General features: G+C 30.5%; 1 protein-coding gene across 1 annotated transcript in view; it reads right to left on the bottom strand.

Annotated features, from left to right (window-relative positions):
* LOC108684481 (Y+L amino acid transporter 2) overlaps positions 1-6,238 on the bottom strand; it is a 28,463-nt gene extending 22,225 nt beyond the window's left edge. The window contains exon 1 of the mRNA XM_018188823.1: positions 5,906-6,238. The gene's annotated coding sequence lies outside the window, so the exon portion shown is untranslated. The remainder of the gene's footprint in view (positions 1-5,905) is intronic.
* Positions 6,239-9,518: the final 3,280 nt, after the last annotated feature.

A 9,518-nucleotide genomic window follows, 5' to 3' on the forward strand; every position in this document is an offset into this window, starting at 1 on the left:
TAAATATTACTTGATCATAAACGAACGATTCGAAGACAAAACAAAAATAATAATACTTAAGTAATATTATTAGCGTCACATCTATTTTGTCATTTATAAAAAAAATATTTTTGTTTAAAAATTACAATAAAAGTATAATTTAGCCAACTTTCTTGTTTTGATTCATGATTCATTTATTTGGTCTAAATTTCCAAGAATATCAAACAAAAAATTTTTATTCTTTGTAAATATGTATTCAATTTTTTTTCTAGTAAAAGTGTAACATTAAACAATTGATAAAAAAAAACTTATGGAATAATATAAGAGAGTAGGTGAAGGATAAGTAATTTATTCATAGAGATTATAAGGATCTTATAGTTCTCGGAAAATTTCTGTAAATTATTAACAATTTTACAAAACAACGCATACGCTATTTCATTGAAAAACACATTCTCCGAGTGATGTCCTGAGAACGTCTATAAGATATTCTAGGACATTCTAAGAGCGTTCTCAAGACATCACTCTGGACATCCTTAGGAAATCTCTTGAATAACTATATTGTGTAGGTGATAATCTCAGCCTAAGGTCAACGTCCTTCCAATCTTATATCAGTTAGTCAGTTGGAAGCGGTTTATTCATACTTCTAAATCGCTACGTGCCCGTGTTTTTAATCATATCATGCGATGACATATCATCTCGCTCATGATATGTCTAGCATTGAGCATAATCGTGATCTCATGTTGCAATCCAAACAAATCCTATAAAACATTCCGCACATCATTTTTCGTGAAAAAAATTCAGCAGAAATGAGGAAGTAAGCGCGAGAACTAAAAATAGGAAATAATTATAAGAATACTTAAATACCGACTTTCCAAATAAAAATTATGGCCCGTATTTACGTTACGTATACTATAGAATTTTAAAGATAAAAGCTCGCTTTTAGCGAGAAAAGCGCGTTCTGAATACGGGCCTATGTCTCGCTGCATAATTAATATGCAAATATAATAAAATTATTTATATCCTGCAAGTAATTTTTTAAATTATTAAATTTTTACACGAAATCTGGACATCATAAATATTATTTATTGGACTGTTAATTTTCTATGAGATTCTACTGTTGTGTTTCACGAATTTTACATATGAAGTACCCCTTTGATTCAAAGCCATAATGCGTCAAGCTGGCATTCGTACTGCTTCAGCTGCTGGAGAAACACGTGACACGCATACAGAATCGTGTGTGTGTTGCGTGCGTGCGTGCGTGCGTGTGTGTGCGCGCGCGCGCGTGTGTGTGTGTGTGTATGTGTGTGTGTATGTGTGTATGTGTGTGTGTGTGTCCTGCCAATCACATTGCTTGTTTCATTTTTACGCATGAATATATACGCATATACATGTGCACATGTGTATTACATGTTCCTGAAAGAAGAGGCTTTGATTTGTTCAAGCTGGTATTATCTAGGACCCCTACTTCGATACCGGTTCCCAACGATTCGCTTTGAATCAGACAATGTTCCACGAAACGGTCGCCCTATAGTTTCGCCCTATAGTTTCAGTCTAACGGATTTTCACACGCAATTTTATTTTTTTAGGTACTTTATTATTTATTTATTTTTTTCTTAATTTAAAAAATTTTTTTGATTTACAATATTTATTAAATAGAGATATTAATAAAGTATTATATTCGTGAAATTAAAAAATTATAAAACGAATGAAAATATTTATTTACATATCCAATCGTTATGTATTTTCTTATGTTTATTATTTTTTTATTTTAACTTATGTTAAAATATCCATTAATTTGTAGTTTTTCCATTTTTTATAATTTTATATCTAGAAATATTAGACTTTTTAAAAATGTTGTTTCAGCATTATAAAGTATCTAACAGATAAAAGTATTTTGGTTGAATACTTAATGTGCTAAGTAAAACTAATCATAGCATCCATGAAAGTTTGGCCGAATGTTGCATCATGTTTTATATCGATCCTAAACCCTACCGCTATATATACTTACTGAGTGTCAGTTTGAGGCAAACTGTACTTAAACGTACCTGAGGTAAAAACAAAGACACCGGTGTCATTGATTACTTTTCCTGAAGAATAATGACGTGTCTTTTGCGATATGAACATGATAAATTGCCTTTTTCCCATTAATTTACATCTCAGGTCTATAAATAGTTATATCGTTATAATCTCCCAATATCGTTATAATCTCAGTATTTTATATTTAAATAAAATTTGTTATCATCATGAATTAAATTTAATAATTTCCCAGAATATCTTACTCTCTAAACATACTACGTTAATAGAAATTTTTGAAATTGAGAAAATGAATAATGAATATCTGTATATAAATATAAAATGTTTGAACCGGAATAAATTTAGAATCTCTAGATAATCTCTTTCTTTATATTAAAAATTGTCAAAATAAATCTTATCTTAATCTCTCTTGAAAAAGCATTAATATACATTGCTGTCAGTATAAAAACTCCATTTACATATCTTTAAATAATAACAGGTTTTTAGAGATAATATGAAAATACTTTAAAATGATTACAATGGTTTTAAGAAGCAATTTTATGTATGTACGTAGTAATAAACAAAAGCTTTATTATTATGTACATAAAATTTTCATTTAAAACTATATTGCATGATCTAAAACTATATTGTATAAAACTATAATCATTTTGAAATATTTTAGGTGTAAAAAAGAGAGATTATCTGGAAAACATTTGATTAGAATTTGCTATTAGAATTGCGCAATATTATGCATTCGTAACTGTAGAATCAATCCAATAGGTTTACCTTAACTATTCTAAAATCAAAATTCTTAATATTTCGGTATTAATAAATATTAATAAATATATATACCGCGCAAAAATTATATTTCATTTTTCATCTCAATTTCATCGCGAGACATTACATTATAAGTATCAATATTTATCTAATAGTTATTTCTATCAATGTAGATTATGTAATCTCAATTCAATTTATTCTTCATCTTTTTCTAAGAATTAGAAAAAAATAAAAAGTAAGTTGTGTGATTCAAAATTGAAGTTAATCTACATTAAAACAGGCATATATAAATCGTAATCGTTAAGCCTAATGTACAGTTAAAAAGCATAGGTAATAGAAACAAGGAATAAAAGATTTCTACCTATCAGAAATCGTATTACAAAAATACACGATTTCTAATAAGTCTGTCATTTCCTGTCCCTATATTATCTACACTGAAAAAAGAATTTGGTTATATAGCTATCAAAAATTTAGTAAAATAATATTAACTATAAATTTGGTTGATTAATTCAAACATTTAATTAGCATTATTTCATTAAACATAGTAGTTATTAGTAAATTCTTTTTTCAACATTTTTTTAGTTTTTGGTTTTGTTTCAGACTTTAAGCATCGTTGGCGAATGTCGTAACTGTATAAAGAGAGCAATTTCCAGATGATATCCGATGAAGACCATTTCATGATTGTTTCAAGCAGAATTACAGCGTAGGCTGCGTTTGTTCACCGAGAAAATTACGAGTACGAAGCGTGAACGAGTTGCCGGTTCGCGTGATTTCATAATTAGCTCTAAATTATACGCGCAACGAACTACCGACTTGCGTATCCCGTAAAGAGTACGCGACTCTCTTGCATGCTCTCGAATACTCTTCTCGAGTACCTTCAAGTACCTTTTCGAGCGCTTATATCCGAGCGACGTTAACCGATGGCAAAAGGGCTGTCAATTTCTAACGGTGGCAATGGCAACGGGTAGAGAGAGAGAGAGAGAGAGAGAGAGAGGGTGAGAGAGAGAGAGAGAGAGAGAGAGAGCGCGTGTCAAGCGACGAGAAAATCAATAGGCCACGTGGGTCGCCGACCAAATTTTCCGAACTCAGTTTTCACTCTTAAGGCTACAAAATAATAATTCATCGACCAAATCGATCAGATAGAAATGCCCGTTATCCGCACGAAACCGATAACGAATCTTGTGACACCACAAGTTGATTATATGAGCGTCAAAAGAGTTCAGGAACTTCAAAAACGATACTTAAGGAGTTACCTCGTTTCTGGAGAATTCTTCAGGAAAAGAAAATTCAAATCGAAAAAAAGAACTATAATTTATATATACTCTCGCTAAGGGATTAATTATGTAATTTTTCCCTAGAAAAAACGGAAATGTGAACGTGATGAAAATTTTGTGTATGTATATGTATATGTATACACACATACACAAAACACACACACACACACACAATATATATAATATACATACACTGGATGTTTTAGACTACCTGCTATCAAAAACTTTTCAAATCACTATAATAAAGTTATTTTTATCATTAAATATTTTTCGAGTTATAAGATTCAAAAGTTATAGTATCGCCGGCATTAGCATTACGCAAGGTGACCGACGGTTAAAAACTTCTTGAATATTGTTTAAGATATTCTGGATAACATTTATCAAGATCAAGGCCATTGAAGATTATTCCTCTTATTTTCATTTTTGCACTAAAAATTCATTTTTACGTAAAAATGAAAATAAGAGATATGACCTCCAATATAAATACTGTATAGAAAGAAGAATTCTTTATTTATGATAATATATATAAGATTATATTAATATATATAAGGTTATATTAATCTTTTGAACAAGATTTGTTTCAAAAAATATTTTTTATTTTTTGTATCGAAACTTTATTACATTTAGAAAGTGAATAACTAATTTAGAAATATCAAAATATCTTGATTTAAAATTGGAAAAAGTTTGAAACACAGCTTTTTAGCCTTTTTAGCCTTTTTATAAATATAAACATCTTACAAATTAACGTAAATATTCTATATGTAATGACATATAAATGAAAAAATAAGTTCATTAAAAAATAATATTTATTTTTATAACAATTTTTAAAATCTTTTATTGGTTTTGATTATCACCTTCTAAGAAAATTTAATAAATTTGAGGATATTTATAGTCAAGATCGCATAATGGAGAAGTAATATAATTGTAAGGAGCACCGTAATATTTAATGTGTATAGTGTATAGTTACAGCATGTTGTTATTATAAAGTTCACTATTTATAAGATACGATCGATGTCAACATATATTACGTACTTAACACATGCCTCATGGATTTGTAAAAGTCTTTTAAAATTATTCGCCATTCTCCAAACAATATCTCTTCTGAAAATATATCACTCGCGCCAAAAACTTAGATGTTCTTTACGGTATTATTAAATAAAATAATTAACTCCACATTACATATTAAATAAAATAACATTTCCATTAGCAAGATAGTCATTATAATAATAATTTTTAATTAAAAATGATAGTTTTTTTTTTTATACATTTTATATATTTTAGTAATCTTTTAATAATATTTCTAAAAAATATATATTGTCATATCTTTCTGCCTTTTTAAAAAGATTTCAAAGAACAATAGTATCTGCAAAATTGATTCTTGTATAATTTCACTTAAGATTACAGGAGTTTAATTGAAATAAATGTCCACGACAAAAGACATTCCTACTCAACAGAGCAGACTGGCAAGCGAATGAGTGATTTAATAATAAAGTCGCGGAGTATCGGTACAAATTGTTCATGCTTTACTACACCCACGAGAAATCTCATAGGATTCCTTGCGTGACCAAACGAGTTTCACTCACGCTGTTTGAATTAAGCCATCCTCGCTGGGTGCAAAGCGCCCTTCGAGAGCGGCCATATTGCGCGGAGCGTGAGACCGCCGCGCTGGGGGTGAATACCACCACTCCGCATTTTCACGATTTCGCTGGAGATGACGGGGATCTCCGTGCCCATGTCGTGTACCTCATCCCCCGGCCCGATATTTCCTAGCATTGTCGAAAAATTCTGCGATACTTTTCATTCAACATATCGCAGGAGAAAAACGCGACGCACTCCACGCCGTATCGCACTTTCCCTCTCACCTGTTTCCTAAATCTTGCCGTGGATCCTCGATGCAGACTCGTCGACGAACACCGATGTCAAGATAGAATGAGATAGAATGAGGAAAACTAGTCTTGCACTCAGGAATCGACCTCAAACGACAGCCATGGCATGAATTTTACCTTCGAAACGGAATATCAGATACTGTCGTCCGTTCCTTTTCTCTCTCTCTTTCTCGCTCTCTATTTGTTCCTCGAGCGAACTCGAACCCGCACTGTCACGAATATTGTTATATTCGTCGTCTTCGCGCACTGTTCCTTTTATCAGCGAACACGAGAGCTCGGAGACGGAGGCGCGAAATGTGCACGGCGCGGTAGTCGGGCTCTCAATGACTGCCGTTCTTCGTCGACTCCGACCCGTAGCTCCACGCGTACTCGGTTGATTTTAAATGTGTGTGTGTGTATTTTGCGTATATGTATATGTGTATGTACGTGAGTGCAGGGGAAAACCGCGCCACCAAGACCACGCCACCCCCAGACAACGTATCGAGCGGCCTATCGCGCAGTGCCCACCTCTAGGACGCCTTTCTCTCTGACTTTAGAGACAAATACGAGAAATAAACGAGCGTAGGTGGATGGATTAATCATGCGAGCTAAATGAAAAATTAGAAGATGTTCCATTACGATAATTAAAAGAAAAGTCCATACAATAACAACTATAATAATAATAATAATACGAGTGTATTTTAATTAAATTTACATTTAATCCGATTTACTTAAATTGTTTACATTGTTTAATATTTAAAAATTAAAATTCTTCTCGAATTCTCACAATTGAAATAATAAAGTAAATGTTATAACGCTTTAAAAAATTATCTATACGATAATTTAAATTATATCTGTCGACATGCATTTTATTAATGATAACCTTGATACTGATTTTGATAAAAAAATAAGGAGAAAATAAAAAACACGTTATTCAAATAAATGTAATATGTTTCACATAAATTACGTTACGATGTGCTTATTTATTTCACAGTTTACGTCGCGGGAATTTTAAAACATTTCAAGAATCGACGCTCTTGACGTATGCCTATTATATTAGCACGATTTATAGCATGCGAAAGTCAAAGAGAAAGAATCAACATTCTGTTTAGCTTAATAGTCGCTTTTCTAATAGTCGTTTAATTTTGCAATTTATTTGATTATCTTTCCTCATTTTCTTAAAGATAAGTCGTTCTTAGTCACAAGTTCAAATTCAAGACAAAAACAGTCATTTGCAGTTGAATGTTATGTTCACTATTTTCGTTGAAATTTTACATTGCCCATTCGTTATGTTGAAAAACCTGTGCCGATTTGCAGTAACAAAGCTAGAAAAGACCTCATCCAAAAGAGAGATCGAATAATTCAATTCGTTATATGTCGATACGTGCTTCTCGGAAAAAAATTTCCTTCGCTCTCATTAAAACTTTCCTCGATCGAATTCGTTATTGCGTTATTTTTACCACAACACGTGTTGGTATATCGAATATCACGTTTCAACACGTCGTACATTATTGTCCGTAAACAAAATATATAGCTACTGTCATAGGCTATAAACTTACTGTAGTCATAGATTATAAACTTACATTTAGTACTCTTCTTTTAATTTATATTATTTAAATAAAAGTACATAATTCTGAGAAATATATATATTCATTATATGACTTTCCTCAGTACCGCAAAATATACAATGGTGAGATAACAAAGAAAGAGAATGCATAAGCTATATCTCAATCAACTAGTTAGGCCTGCAATTTTCTTATCTTACTGTAATAAATGCCCTGCTTTATTGTTTTTACTCGAGATCGTTCCATTTTCGTGAAACACTCTTTGCTTCTGCTATGTCGATAAGACATATCTCATTAAAGCCCGATTGCACCAACATTATTTTGACTTAATCTCTTTCTTTTTTTCTTTAAAGACCAACAGAGAAGGAGAGAGTTTTAAGTCTCATTTAAAATTAAAATAACGTGTTGGTATAATTAGGCCTAAGATTAATAGTTCGTTAAGGCTTATTGAGGCAAATAGATACTTTGCAGCCATTGAGGTACCGATTAGTAATAAAAAATTGAAGACTGGTCTCATCTCATGATGGTGATAATATTTTTATTTTATCAAAATGTGAGATTGCGTCGAGATCAACAATTGTTTGCTTCTCTTATAATATATATATATGTATATATATATGTATATATATATATGTATATATTCCGCGTTTGCTTAACAAATTAAGTAAATTGTTATCAAACAATTGATCTGTTCGTTAACGCGAATAATTTAGAGTTGAATCTCATGGAAAAATTAATATAATACTTACAGATGAACAATTAAAAGATCGGTCGCCATGGCGATCAAATAATAACTCGCAAAATTCCGTCCGTCGTTGCACTTCGTTGCAACGTGCAAACCAATTATTCACAGGTTACGCAATCTTATTCTATCAATTATCTTTGATAACTTTTCCTTTGCACTTGCAAACATTATCAAAGTGAAATTTAGCGATTGAATAATGATTGAATTGAAACGAATGATTGAATAATAAGATATTTCAATGCGTACTTTTTTTGAGATATGAACCTGCAAGTAAATATCTTTTATCAAACATGTTTTAAAATGTATGTAAAATATAGAAACTTGATATAAGTTAATTTTTTAATATTAATTTAATATTTAATATTAATATTAATTAATAATAATTAGTTAATATTATGAAAAATGTTAAATATTAAAATTTATTAATTAATAAGTTTTGGTGTTTTTATAAGTCGTCTCACACACACACACACACACACACACACACACACATTTAGAACTCGATCAAATGAATTTGTGTAAGAAAAATAAGATAAATTTATTACACAACATAAAAGGATCGGTCATTGATGTTTATTAGAAATGATTTGAAAAAGTGGAAAAAAACAATTATTTTATTTTTTATTTTTTATTGTATGTACCTGCTGCGTCACTGTTTGAAAGTTTTCTTTGTTCCGTGAAAAACCATACAATAAGAACTGTTAAGAATAGACATGAAAGAGAGTAGACTCAAAAGTTTCAAAAATAGAAAAGTTGGAAAAATTCAGTTCTTTGTTCCTTTCTTTTTTCAGTCTTGACCAGATATATTGATTTTCTCTTTATATCGCCTCGCATGATTGCTTTGCAAATAATTTACGATTTGCTGTATGGAATAATTTTACAAAAGAGCGGTAAAAATGAAATGAAACATTCATTTGTTCAAAAGATGGTTATTGATCTTAAAACATTTTGTATTTAAAACTGTTTGATAAATATACAAAAATATATGATGAATCATTTTATAATTAAAATATAATGTCATGTGTTATCAATTATATAAATAACGTCAGTCATAATACTATTGTTAAAAAATAGATTTTTCAAATTTATCTGTATTTTTTATCGTTTGCTTTCAATTCTCACGTAATTGGCTGCAGAGAAAATCGATTAGATTTTTTAATATGATTGGTTCCTATACTTAGATCCAGCAAAGAACTAAATACAAAAACTAATCACATTAAAGAATCACTAACCTTTAACTGATTGGTTTTTTCTGAACGCAGCCATTCTCTCTCTCTCTGTTTTATTATACTATAATATA

This window comes from Atta colombica, unplaced genomic scaffold (assembly GCF_001594045.1).
Source record: "Atta colombica isolate Treedump-2 unplaced genomic scaffold, Acol1.0 scaffold135, whole genome shotgun sequence".
In the NCBI taxonomy this organism is placed as follows: domain Eukaryota; kingdom Metazoa; phylum Arthropoda; class Insecta; order Hymenoptera; family Formicidae; genus Atta; species Atta colombica.